The following is a 14,850-nucleotide window of genomic DNA, read 5'->3' as shown; positions in this document are numbered from 1 at the left end:
CCTGATTAAGCAGCTTTTTGAAACAAGCCACCATCATTGTGCATGCAGTCGTGACAGAGAGCAGATCTAGCGAGTGAGGAGCTTCTAAGCCTCACAGGGGCACGACATGGATTCAAAAGTGGCCAATAAATCCACTGGAGCAGGAGACCTTGCGGTTGTCCTCTCTGTGTGTTGTTGACAAGGCATGTTTTGAAGATGACCCTTTTTGTCTCTCAGCTTCACGTTTTCAGTGTGTGTTTGCTACTTTTTACACATCCACCATTTTGTCCTCCTGCCTGTGTCACCCAAATCTTCATATAAACATCCTGTAATTTTCCCCTTGCTCAAGTTCAGAGGCTGTGCACCCCGTGTCTCTGTGCCTGGAGTTCATAGCTCACGTAACTGTCAGCACAGAAAATGTATATATAACCCCTACAGGAAGCTTGGCAAAGTAGATGTGTTGGGGTGCTTGGAAACTCCAAGTGGAAGGTCTATCCCACATAAGGGAGGCCACTATTGAAGTAAATGATATCTATTTCTCCTACGTAAAACTAGGGAAAGATTGGTTTCCTGGGACCTTACTGTATTTCCAGATTAATTGCATCCAAATGAAATAGAAGGTGCTGATATTATACTGGCAATATCAGATGTTCCTGTTTCATTTAATGAAAGACAAATTCTGTTATATTTCCCCATGAATAACAAATGGCCTGATGGCAGTTCCTGGATGTTGGGATCTATTTGAACACAGTCAAAATCAAAGTCATTCTATGAGGGAAAAAGAAGAAAATATAGTTTGATTTTTACTTTCTTTTTCTTTTTGGGTAGTTTTATGTTAAGATGTCCTCAAAAATACTTAATCACTAACAATCTGGATATTGATAGAGTATCCATAGCACTGACTCGCCATCAGAATCTATGTCTAGGCTATGTTTTATACACTGTTTTTATTTAGATCTTTGGTCTTGTTTTGTCTCCAGGGAATGTCATTTGAACTAACATAGCTCCTTTTTTATATTTCTCAAATCTTTATGCATATGTGTCTCAAAATATCATACCCTATGTCACAGTATCCATCACTCCCTTGTGCATATATGTATCAAAGCACATACACATATACTAATATTTGCCATTTACTTATACCACACACATTATTTTAATGACATGATACATATACTTACACATACCTATAGCATATATAATTATTCTATAGGGCTATGTAATAATAATTACAGTTGTGTATAAATGTATGTGATGAGAAAGTTCGTAAGAGGATTGTAACAACACGCTAGTTGTTACTAGTGGTACTTATTTGCAGAGAGAAAATTAACCAAAATAACTGTAGTGGATTACATGTGCCTGAAAGTAGCTGTCCTGGAATTGTCATTATAATTCAAATTCATACCTTACTTTAATCCAGAGAAATGTTACGAGGTACAGAAACCCCACTGTTATTACTTATAGATTCCCCACAAGTTGAGAGATGCATGTTGTGAGCATTTTTCTGTAGGCAGAAGTTACTGTACTTTTTACAAAGACAGCACGTTGCCACAGAAAGGCGTTAATGCTTCTGCTCTAACGTTGTGGTTTGTGAACACTGATGGCTTCTGAAGCCTCTCCTCTTCCCAGAGCGAACACTCACAAATCTGCTGTAGGAACAGATAAATAGCTAGACTTCAGTCCTAGCTGGCTTCCACTCCTCTGAACGGCTCATTCAGAAGCACTCAGCTTTACAGACATTTTATCCTGAGGCTTTTATCACTGAAAGGATGTGGGGACACGACTTCCCTGTTCCCACTGCCGGCTCCCCAGGTTGCGCATAGATTCTGCTGCCACAATAGGCTGTAGTCATGTTTCAGCAGCAAAAGCAAAACAGGCCATAGCTACAACAAGCAGAGAAAGAGGAATAATAATGATGACCTCAGCTGTTCTCAAGCTGAGATAGGTCCATGAAGTGCCACTGGTATTTTAGTTGCAAGATGACGATATGTCAACTTGTTTAAATGATACAAAGTAATCCATTATAATTATATGGATTAAAATGAGATGGATGGCGAACCAAACACTTTTGCATCATAGATTTTGGCTGTGATGTTTTAAGGTCTGAAAATAATTTGTTTGGTCTTTAAAAAATATTTCTATCAGTGCAAAGTTTAGCAGTTTAATGATACTTGCATTCTATGCAACACATATTCCTCCATTTAAACAAATCGAGGGTCTGATCTCATATTTACAACCAAGCTAAAACTTTCAGAGCTCTGAGTGCACAAGGAATGCATAATCAGATTTTAAGAGACTCATATCTTCAGCTCACAGCTGCCTTGAATATCCCTTAACAACATCTATTCCTGAGGCTTCCTCCCAGCTTGGAGGGAGAGGAAAAGATATTAATTAAGGGTGCTATGCCAGTTCATACCAGCCAGAGATCCAACCTAATAGTTATAGTCCACAATAGAAAGAAGAGTCTTGATGGAGATCTCCAGGATACATATGCTAATTATCCCGAAGATAATTACTGGGTGCAATAGCAGGAGACGATGAGTACTCTTTACTCACACTGGAACCTGTGGGCCAAGTGTAAAATGGTGCCGGCTCCTTTCCTACTGGCTGATAAAGTATTAACGTGAGTATCAAAGATAGTCGGCACTGCTAAGGGAAAAGCCCTAGATGAAAACAGCATATATATATTAACCAGCAGGTCTTTTGAACAGAGCAGGAATTTTCAGATTTATATTGATGGCCAAAAGGGGTGCAAGAAACTCGCTGTTGGATTTCTAGTAATGAAAACTATATCCCTTTCTCCTGTCCTGCCACAGTAATGTAATATTTCTTCTGGGTTTCTCCAGTCCACATGTGCTGTATTGTGCCCACAGGGTTTTCCCTACGATCAGTCTGAGATGTCAGTCTGCTGAAAGGATTCTTCTGGACCAGAAGACAGCTTGGCAATGTGGCCTGTTGTGGCCCTCCTGCATATCTTTAGCCCAAGTGTGACAGAAGCCTTCCTGAATGCCCTCAGTACATTTATAGCATAGGACACTACAACAGTGAGAGCGGGGTTGTGAGCTTAAATAGAAGTTTACTCGGTCATCTAATACATTTCTGACAGGATTTAAGAGCACAAGCACATATGAAATGCCCTGTGAGGTCAGACCAACGATCTGTCTGGTCCTGTATTCTGCCTTTGACACAGACGGGAGATATTGTACAGGTAGAAAAGCAAGTGAGCCTTGGTGCTCTCTGTGGTGCATTCCTCGCATATAGCCCCAGCATCCAGAGCTGTTTTACTGGGGGTGTTGGAGGGTACCTGGTGCTTTTCGTACTAATTTATGGACCTCTTGCCTGTGCATGTGTTGGAAGTTGTTCAACTGTTGTTCAGCTGAAATCTGACTACATATCTGAAAATACTTGAAAGGTTTGTCACTTATGCACTAAATAGTTGCAGTTTTATCAGCATGAAGACAAGTCGTAGGAAAAGACAGAGAAATCAGTTTCTCTCTCTTGCTTCTTGGTCTGTATCTTTTCCCTTTAAATTCCTTGGTTCCATGTCTTATTTGTAGCATTTCATCATATTACTGTTGCTGTCTGAGTCTTGCAAGATTCCCAGTCTACCTCTTTGTACACTTTCTTTCTGATTCCTGAATGTCTTTTGCATATTAGATTTTCACTATTTCTTTTCTATTCTTTTCTGGATCTTGTACTCATGTTTCATTTCGTAGCACACATCCATCTTGTAAACAAACAGCTTTATCTTAATTACTTGCACTGTACTGCAATTATTTCACAAAGTTTTTTCAAAATAGTTCTCAGAAAAAAATAATCTGTGACCCTTCGTGTTTAAACTGGGTATCATATGTGGCTTCTCACGTGGTTTTCTCAACTGAAAGGCGTGGGAAAGAGTTCTCAAACAAATAGTGGTGGCTTTAATACATGGGACAGTCGAGATAGGTGCCTGCATTTCTGTTATGGTTGTCAATAGAAACACTATGCAAGATACAGAGTTATGGGGAGGGGCAAAGCCAAAATTCGGAGGTAATCTGATCCCTATCTGTCACTACAGTCTTTTTTTGACCTTTAAATGTTATTAAGTCTCAGTGGCCAAGTGAGAAGGCACCCAGACAGGTGCCTGAAGCGGTCTCAGGATTTAGTGCCACACATCCATCCCTCACTTGTAGATAAGTTGTGCTCACTGCAAGATCAGGCTGGTGAGAGCCTCCTGCTAGAGCCAGGTCATACCAGGACCTCTTCAGGGAGGACCAGGGCAATGTGCAGGGTGTGTGTCCAGAGGCCTTGCTGTGAGGGCCATGAGGCCATGGAGGTCCATCTGGTTGCCTTCCTCAGTGCCCAGGAAAGCGCAAGGCACAGCGAGGAGGTTTCCCAGGCTGAGCTCCCAAAGCCAGGCACAAGGGCATGAGGCAGCTGGGTAGCCCAACCAGATCAGAGCCAGGAGCTACAGTGTGCTGTGCAACAGCATGTCCTTCTGCCTGGCATTACGGTTGTGCTGCTCTGCTGCTGAGATATAGTCAGTAGCTTTAAAGCTGCTTTAAAGCTGGCTGTTAGTGACTGTGAGGAGTGGGGGGCAGAGAGCTCTAACTTCAGTCCCCATCATGTTTGCCACTAAGTAGAGTCTGGCCATATCTACAGGTTAACAGTTTTTCATAATGAATGTTCATGTAAATCAGAACCTTAATTTGTTAACTGAGATGCAGAAAACATACCTCCTTCTCTACCATGCACATTTAAAGAGTTCTGCCAATGAATTAAAAACCACCTTCAAAATAGTTTTCATTCTCCAGGGATCATACAGCACGTCCAAACTCTGTCTTACTGTCATTCTTCCAACCTCTTTTGCACTGCTGTTGAACAGAGCTCATACATAGCAGCAGTTCTTCCAGAGTGCCAAATGTCAACTATAGGTCCTCCAAGGTCTGGTGCCTGTTGTTCTGCTTGTCTTGAACTCAGTTCTCCAGGGTCCTAAGCAGATTTGTCATTAAGTAGCTGGAGTATAAGGTGATATCAGTACAACTGAAGGAAATTTTAAAAATAAATACATCTGCAGATTAAAGAAATGAAGCTCTTAAGTGTTCAGAATTCATCACCTGCTTGGGACAGTATAGCTTTGTGATTAATTAAAACTTCATTTTATTTTGATTTTTTTTTCCAGTTTTGAACAGTTAATATCAACCTTCCCTATAGGCCTTTCAACCCCACACTCTGCAAGCAGCCCCACCCTGCAGACAGGGTATTAGGGAAAGCCACATCCTTTTATAAGCTAGATATTATTGAAAGGTATGGCTACACCTTGGGCACTATTCTTCCCTAGCTTTGCTACGTGGGGGAAATATGCAGATGGCCTCAACTTTTTAGTATCACCTCCAGTGCAGAGGCCAGTTAGACCTGAGCCCTTGTTTCCTTCCCAGTGAGGGAGCAGAGCCACTGCTTCATGCAGTAAAAAGAAATACTCCCTGTACAAGACCTTCCTTTAATTTTTTACTAGGGTATCATGGGAAGGTCAGATGAAATCTGGCCCTAGAGCATTTAATCTGACTCATTTTTTTGTACAGCTTCTTTCATGTAAACAGTACAGTAGAGCACTTTGCAGAACAAAGGAGTATTTGAGAAGCCTGCTAAAGATGTTGGGTTCATGAGATTCATATAAGGCCAAATTCTGTCCTTCAGGACACACCTTTCATTAAGAGTTAGTTCGTGCATCCGGGGAATAGAAATTATCCTTTAATGTAGTCATATCAAAGAGATTCCACTTGACAGTTTCTAATTTCTTTCCACAATTAGAAATGCTAGCAAAAGCCCTAGAACAATAGTTAGTTTTTCCTTTGATTTATTCCATGTCTCAGGCTTGTTGGTTAATTTTTTTGAAGTTCTGTATGACCATAGGAGAGCCCTGTTTCTGCTGGTGACTTGCAAATGGCTAACTTTCCTCTCCTGCCTTTGCCCTCCCACAGAAACCAGCTCGCTTCAGTTTCAAACTATTTCTTGGCCTCTGCAGAATGAGAAGGAAGACGTTGTTCCAGGAAGGGACCCACATGTTGGTGTTCATGGCCCAAGGTCTGTCTCCCTGAGTCAGCTGGGCCTTCCTTGCAAAGACGTGGTTGGAGAGTGGAAAGGCTTTGTTGTGTTACACTAGTGATAAGGGAGGTTGGGGAGGCAGATGGTATCAGCAGGACAAAAAGAGATGAGGCAAATTTGTAGATAAAAAGTCTGTAAATGTGCTAACAGCACTACACAGCAACGCATCATCTAACATCCCTCAAACAGCAATTCTGCTTGTTGGGGGATGGAGAAGAATGTACCGCAGAAAGTGTCTAGACTCATATTCTCCATGAACAACATCTTCCACTGCCTGCACTGAAAACAGAATACTGGATGAGATGGATCATTAGTTTGACTTTGTGGGACATTTCTGCTACTTTTAATTAGGACCTGATAATTGAAATGATTATTGGTTTTTTCGTGAAATTTTCATAGCACTTGGATTGTAATAGCAAACATAATTCCAATTAAATAAGCAGAAGTCATGTTTGTGCTAGTTTTTATTGCCATGGGATGTGTTTCTATCTTGCAGGTGTTCTTCTTTACTGCCCACTTGCAGCATGTCATATATTGGTGTCTCAGCCTTTCTGAGGGGGTGCATCTGAACACCACTGCCTGAAGGGGGAGAGGAAGGGAGAGTGAGAGAGCTGGAAACAGATAATGTACCAGATGTGGGCTCATTCTTTTAAAATCCAAAATTTCTGTTCCAATTTTTAAAAACATCTAGGTTTTATTCCAGGTAGAATGGTGATCAAGTCTGACATAGCGATTTTTTTCAGACTCATATTCAGTTATCAATCTGATTTACCTCACTTAATCCCTTTGGAAATTGTATCTGACCTAATTTTTTCAGCAGTGACTTTTATGGCAAGAGCAAATAATAGGGGTGACCCTGTGCGTTCCTGCCATATCTCTTTCTCCATATTGTGGATTATTCTAGCTTCAGTCCACATTCATCTGTGAAGAGACAAAGTCAAAGATTGGTTCAAAACAGTCACTACGTTCCTGCAAATTCACATTTGGCAGTACTGTAAGTGGGTAAATATTGCCAACATGTATCGATTGCTTTTTCTGCTTCAGCCAACAGACCCAAAGTTATCTGCCAAATATTCGTTTTTTGTAAATGACACCTCATATTGCCTAATGTTGCATGGACTGTAACAATTCACGGCGAACCTCACCTGCTCTGAGAGTGCTGTTGGCTCTATGGGGATTCTGCTCTTTTCAGCAACAGATTTTGTGATTCCTCCATTAATCCAAATTTAGCAGAGAAACAGACTGCGAATAGTGAGACTTCCAGTTATGGCCATTTGCCACGTTTTGGGGAACTGTCCGTCTCTTAACTTGCTGCGCCACTGCAAGGTGGAAACCTTAGAAATACCTTCTCTCTCTCGGGCCATTATTGTTTCCCTGTGTGTGCGTGTGTGTACTTGTGTGGGGGCGTTTGTGTAACCCGATGAAATGTCTTATGGTCTATTCTGTTAATATGTCTTCTCTATGGCTCCTGCTGCAGCCAGCAGCGAGCTGCCCTCACTGCTCGTGGTGGGTGATGGAGAATGCTCAAAATTCAACAAGTGTCCACTGGCTCAGCCACTTTTTTATCCCCTACAGAGGCAGGCCTGCAGTGTGGAGGACAGTGTGCTCTGCTCCAAGCATCAATATTCTGGGTTGCTGGTGGTCTTGAGGGAAACACTGTTTTGGATTCAATGACAGATGGGAAAAAAAGATGTTTCCCCAAAGAAGCTCTTTCCCTTTGCCAGAAATGGACCTGTTTCATGAAAAGAACTGTGGAGCTGGATGCTGTTGCATCATGTAGATATAGAAGCTGAGAAAAGGAAATATTTTATTAAGTTATATTGCTCTCACAAGGGTCATAAAATAATTACTCCTTCTACCGTGACGAGGTCTTAACAGGTCCAATATCAATGTCCTAAGCATTACAGAAACGTGGCAAAGAGATATACCCTGCTTTAAGAAAGACGTAGGCTATTTCAAGAAGATGTGGAAATCCATTATTGCTGCTTTTGACATGACATTGGTGGTTATAGTGAAGACCTGTATGAATAAACAAAATCAATAACACAAGACGAATGCCTCCCTTTAACAGCAACCACTGCATGAAGTAGTTCGTTTAAGAATCCGTTGCTGGACTGGAAGGCATACAGTGACTTATAAATGCTTTCACTATTGGTTCTTTTTCTGTCGTGGTCGTTAATCAACTCAAACTTTCATTTAGCTTACTGTTATGAAGAAAATCGTGCCTCTTGTATTGCATAGCTGCAGTGTGATGGGAACACTTTAGACCCTTCCTCCTCTCACCTAACTCATCCTCAGTGCATCTGTGTAGTGGCAGCAAAGGAAATGACCTTAATAGCTCCTGGCCTAGCGAGTATTACCTCCATTAGCTGTTGGTACTGAGAACAGCCCATCTGGGAGAGCAGCTGAGAAGGCTTGAACACCATCCCTTCACCTCACCTCACAGTTTTTCTGTTCCCCATCCCCAAAAATGGGCATTTAACTCTGCAATGAGATTCATATTGATTGGATCAGTCCCTCGAATAGGAGAAATGTCATCTTTAGTTTTCAAGTACCTCTGGTGCTAAAAGCCTCTTTTTTATTTTATTTTTTATTTTTAAATGAAGGGAAACTGAGGCAAAAAGGAACGGCAGCATGAGGAACAGAACTTCAAGGCTTCAGCAGAGTGGTCTTCTTCCCGTTTTATGCAGAGGGATGTGGAGGTCCTCATGTGGGGTCGTTGTGATAGGATGGGTGGTGCAAGCTGCTGATTAACTGTTTTGAAAGAGCTTGCAGCTCTGCAGTTGGAGGGCTAATAGGTAAGGAAATATTACCTGCTCGTGGATCTCAATTATGCAATCTTTGTCTCTGGTCTTCTGTGAAGCAAGAAAATTGAAGCAGAAATGAAATTTATTAGCAAGACCGGCTGCATTATGAATGTGGTAAATGCTGATGTCTTACTGCAAATGAGGTATTTGCTAAATAGAAATGCTTTTAAAACAGTATAATCCTTCACTGTCCCTCCAGGACAAACAACTGGAGAGCAGTGATTGCAGAAATCATTTAGGTCATGCAAATCAAGCTCCAGCAGCAGCATTTCATGCAGTGAGAAGGAAAGGCTAGACTGTCCTATTAAGAAACCTTCTAATGATAAAACATGATTGAAATGACTTAGAAGAAATTACCAAGTGGGGGTCAAGAAGGGTTAAGAAGGGCAGACTGATCATGGAAATGTGTTTTTAAATGGACTAATTCCAAGGGCGTATGTTTATCATAGTCACACATAAATGGATGAACAATAATCACACCAAAATTATGTGAAAATTATAGCCCTTACAGGGTCTGAGGGCAGTTTAGTAGCTTTTTATATACAGAGCTGATTTACATCAAGTGACACAGGGGTCTAAAATTCTCACGTAATGTTTTCACAAAAGATGACAATCAGCTTTCTTCTGGACTTAAATTTAAATGTCACTTGGATAAATATCAAGTTACCCAATATTGTACAGTGTAAGCAGATTGTAACAAAAGGTACTGCAGCTAATGCTGCTGCAGTAAGCTTTATTGTACAGGGGAGCCAGCTCTGTCATTTGCAGATCCTGGAGATGAATTTCCTTTACAGTGGTGCTGGCCTGCCAGTCCAGCTGAATGAAGACAGTGTAATTGCTTTCTTTAATGGAACTAAACAATCCAGGATATTTTTTATGCGTGGAAATACCTGGAGGAAATGTATCAAATGCACTGTTTGGTTACAACAGGCTGTGCATGGGCCCTTCACAACTTAAAGAGCATTGGCTCTTTGGTGTTACTGCACAGCAGAGCTGAGAAGTACCTCTTTATAAGCTAATGGTTATAAACCAGATTGAACAGCAAGCTGTCTCTTGGCAAACGGCAAGGAGCATGTCTGTTCCTCCTCCCCCCTCCTTCCCAGCCACCCTTTGCTTCAGTTCTCAGAATTATTTCTATTTCCATCTTTCAGAGGTTTTGGTGCCAAGGGCCCAAGGGAGGTTCTGGCGCGTGCAACTCCCCAAAGCCAGTGACACCAGCCTGAAATCACGTGCTCACCCGACTGCTGATGCTCGGCTTCGGACTTGCCAGCTCCAAATTAGGTTTTGAGGAATGCAGATTTTTGATGAGCTACCAAATCAAGGAGCTGGCTGTCTCTGGAGCTACATCAGCATGAAGGGGAAGGGACAACCACGGCTGTCTTTGGCCTGGCCATGGAGTTGTAGCAGGGGAACTGAGAGGCCAATTAGATGTCTACCCAACAGTACCACAAAGAGCACAGGAGCTAATTACGTACAAGGTGTTACTGTGACAACCCACAAGGCAGCATTACACTGAAAACAAAGTACAGAAACATAAAGCTGAAACAGAGGAGAAAAAAAAAAGACAAAAAAAAAAAAAAAATGAAAGAAAGGGGAAAAGAAGTACAACAGAAGCAAGAGAAAATGAAAAGGTCAAAATACAATTTGGAAGGACGGGGAGGAAAAAAGAGTAGGTAGTGAGGGGGCAGCAAGATAGATGCATGATCAGAAATTAAGTGTCTGATAGCCTGAAAAATAGTTAGCAAATGAGATATCAGGATGTGGTGCTTTCACACCAAAGACCCAGAGATGTTTTGGGTGGGGTTTTTTAACCTGACTATAACCATCTCAAAGTTAGGTGTTCAGCCTGAGGAGGTCTCCTTGGCTCTGTAGTTAGCAGGGAGACAAGTACTAGGGGAGGCTCAGTCACTCTGCAGTCAGTGTGGATGCAGTGGCTACACAGATGTTTCCTTTGCTGTCAACGATGGCTTTAATTGAATTGCAGCTCTTTTCGTCTCCTTGCCTTCTTGCTCCTCTGCACTGTTCTATGGTGTTGGTGAAGCTGTTGTTGGAGGGGCACAGTGAATTGTGTTGGGAAATGCAGGAGATCTCTTGTTAGTCCACATTGGTCATTTGATGTGGTGGTCACAGAGCAGCCACACAGAGTTTTGCTGACCTACTGAGAGAGTGTTGTGGGGGCAGAAATGAGTGGCTAAAAGAAGTGTTGAGACCTGGTTAAACCATCCCTGTGGGTGGAAACACTGCCCATTTGCTGTGCTAGAGGATGGTGAATGACTTGTCCTATCAAGGTGTCTTGATAGAGAGAGGTCTGATGGCTAGCCTGGCCTGGCAGCCTCACTTCTCCATGGCCCTGTTCTACTCCACTTACTCATGGGCATCTAGCATTTCATGTCAACTACTCGTTGCAACCTATGGTATATCTGGGCTGCTAAATACATGGTGGCAGAGTTAACTTTGTGACAGAGGGGTCCAGAAGAGCACAAGGGAGCTGCTGTCGAGGGGTGTTGGTTGGTTGTGGTGGGCCATGGCTTTACGCAGCTGGAGGGGGTGTTGCACACTGTGTGATCACTGTGCGTCTCTGAGGCCTTTCACTACGCCAAACGACATTTCATATGGCAGGAGTTCACTTCTGTAAGATCGCCATATTCTCCCTGCTACACTCATTTTTCCCACTGGGCAAATGGCAGTGCAAACAGCACCAGTGTCAGCTACCTTTCATATTTAAAAACTGTTCATATATACAAATTTGCCATAACTAATTGCAGAAAGGAAATTCCGATGCAGCAGCTGTCAGAGGGCAGTGAAAATTAATAGAAACCAGCTCAATGAAAACAGTCTTCATTCGGAACAGCTAAAATGCATGGTTGATTTAAGTATCTGGCCAGCTTGGATTAAGTAATCTACACTGGGCACAGACCTCGAGCAGTCACTGCACTGCTAATGAGTGAAACAATTCTCTTATTATAAAATCATTATCAGCCAATAAAATGAGCTCAAACCACAAAATAGGAGCAAAGTTCAGGGATCTGAGAATTTATAGTTTAGCCCCATCACTGAAAATGTCAGGAAATTAAAAGAAGCTCTATGTAAGTCGCCACACAGTGGAACCCAACACACAAAAACAATCCCCAAGTGCCATGGCAACACTCATGGGCTCTTCTGAAACAAAATGCTGTTTCTAAGGTGAAAGAATGGGGCCTTAATCTTTGCTCCCAGCTCTCCATGCCCACCTTCATCCCATAAGTATGGTTCACACAGTTGCTAATTATCTAGCAAAATGCAGGCAGGGAAGAGAGAGGTGAACACTTGGCTTGAAGAAAAAAAATGAGCAATACAAACCACATCTAAATTAAGCTAAAAAGACATACAATAAGAAAAAACCAGTGAGCTAGCATTATGCCTAGCAGGCAGGTACAGTTCCCCATGAAGGGCCCATACTGTTTCCAGACCCGACCTGGGCTTGTACAGAGCTGTTTTAGGAGTTACCAAAAGCAGGATGGATAATCACTGATGGCTAATTGACAGCTGACTGTTGCTGAAGTTGACAGTGAAACTAACTGGTGTTTTTTTTCAACAAAGGTTATATCAGAGGAACAGTTTATTACATTACACCTCCCATTTGGCTAGGCTCTGCTCCTTGTGTCTTGGCTCAGCTGTTTATTCAGCACCTTCTTTCCCTTCCATTTGTACAAAGGAAAGAGGTCACTTTTAGGCGGCTGCAGCAGCTCTGTGCTGGGGCTCTGCTGGTCCCACCTTCCCAGCTGGTCCTTGAGCTGCCTGGTTCTGGCTCTTGCATGCATGGCTTTCTGCCCAAGAGCTGCAGTAGGAATCTCCAACACCCTACTTCCTTTCCTGATGGTTGAAGGAGTCGCTTAATCCAATTAATTTGCTCCTAGAGGGTTGAAAAACAGCAGGTTCAGAGAGGCTATGGTAGGGCAGAAAGAGAGGAAACAAAATGTTGGGGAGAAGAGTTTGGAGAAGGTGAAATATTTTCTGTAAAAAAAGCACTGCCTGTTTTTTCTTAGACAAATTTTATACCCTAGCCACAGAATCACAGCGTATGTATGGTCACCTGGAATATGAACAGGCAATTTATTGTGCTAAACTCAGACTGTTTGCAGCCTCAGGAAGACATTACTGCACTGGTTGATGATGCCATCACAGTTTCAAGGTTACCTTTGTGACCACACAAGAGAGGAGCAGATACCATGGCAATTTAGGTTCTAGACCAGAGTCCTGAGAAAAGTGAATCCTTGCAAACTCAAAAGCATGAAGGCAGAAAATATTGACAATAATTTAAAAAACACAAAAACTATATAAACTACTACTAAATAGAGAACAAATCTATGACTCAGAATATAGATATATCAGTTTAAGACAAAGCAATGGAGTTAATTAGGGTAATAGTACTTCGCTCAGTTCTACAACTCTTTTATTTGTATAACTTACAATTCTTTATGGAAATGAAGGAAATATACTTCTGTTTTGCACATTACAGATATCAAGTGGGTTGAATCACAAAGGAGCCTAATGACTAACCCATGGAGAAACACTGGGTTATTGTCCATCTGGGTCTAGCCTGGACCTTTCTGTATGCCAAAAATCATTTTAATCTGTAGGTTTTGTTACAAACTGATGCATATCAGAGTCTCCTGTAAGAAACCTTTGGGTCTCTGGTACATTGCCAAGGCTATAGTTTCAGGCCTAACATATGTAGGATACCTCACAAATGGGCTAACCTTGTAATATATGCTTACAAATTCTGTAACTAGGCAACTTAAAAAAAAACCAACACCTCCATGGTGGTTATCAAATTTGGCTTAGGAAAACCCTTGTCCTGCTGTGCAACTTAAACCAAGAGATGGTGTTGCAACAGAATTACATTTTCTCTGAAATTATATTGTCTCCTAATTCATGCAACTGCATTATTCTAGTTTTCCTCTGAACCACCAGTCTGCATCATGTCTCCCACATCAGAGAAGCAAAATACTAGCTTTTATAGGATTTTACCTCTTGTTATTAAGTAATTCTGTTATCTAAATAGTAAAGCATTCTTGCCTAAGTACACACATTTTATTTCACTGCATCTGGCTTCTCTATTGTTAATGAATAAAAACTAAAGCAGGAAGCATAGCTCTAGGCTTTTTCTGTTCCTTTTTATCTATTCCAGTTTGTAGACCCTGAGAGCCACTTGGGACTTATGGTTCTGAATATCCATGGAAATACATAGATCACTTGTAGTGACTGCGGTGCTTATCAGAAAGCTTCTGCAGATCGTCATAGAATCATAGATTGTCCTGAGTTGGAAGGGAACCACAAGGATCATCGAGTCCAACTCCTGTCCCTGCACAGGACAACCCCAAATTCACACCATGTCTCTGAGGGTGTTGTCCAGGTGCTTCTTGAATATCGTCAGGCTTGGCACCGTGACTGCCTCTCCGGGGAGCCTGTTCCAGTGCTCCACCACCCTCTGGGGGAAGGACCTTTTCCTAATATCCAACCTAAACCTCCCCTGGCCCATCTTCCTGCCATTCCCACGGGTCCTGTCACTGGTCACCAGAGAGGAGAGATCAGCACCTGCCCCTCCTCCTCCCCTTGTGAGGAAGATGAACCTTTGCTTGCCTCCACCAGTCAAGCTAACATCCAGTTGCTACTTGTTATGCTGTGTCCCGGTGAACTTCAAGGAGCTTACATGAGGCAGATGTTGTGATGCAATGCAGTGGATGAGCTTTCTCAGAACGGTCAAGAAATCCAATGCTGGATTTCTTAAAGATCTTTGTAAATATGCCACAGCAAGACACAGAGTAGTAAGGTGTCCTATATCCTAATTAACACTATGTATCCCAATATTAAGAAATAATAACTTAGTCAAGGAGGTGGCTCTAGGATACTGTTGGAACAATGACTTTCAAGATCATACAGAAAAGTGAGTTATATCTGAAATATAATATAATTAAATTATTATATTAGAATATAATTA

Source organism: Phalacrocorax carbo, chromosome 1, assembly GCF_963921805.1.
Source record: "Phalacrocorax carbo chromosome 1, bPhaCar2.1, whole genome shotgun sequence".
Lineage (NCBI taxonomy): Eukaryota > Metazoa > Chordata > Aves > Suliformes > Phalacrocoracidae > Phalacrocorax > Phalacrocorax carbo.
Note: the sequence above shows the minus strand (reverse complement) of the source record.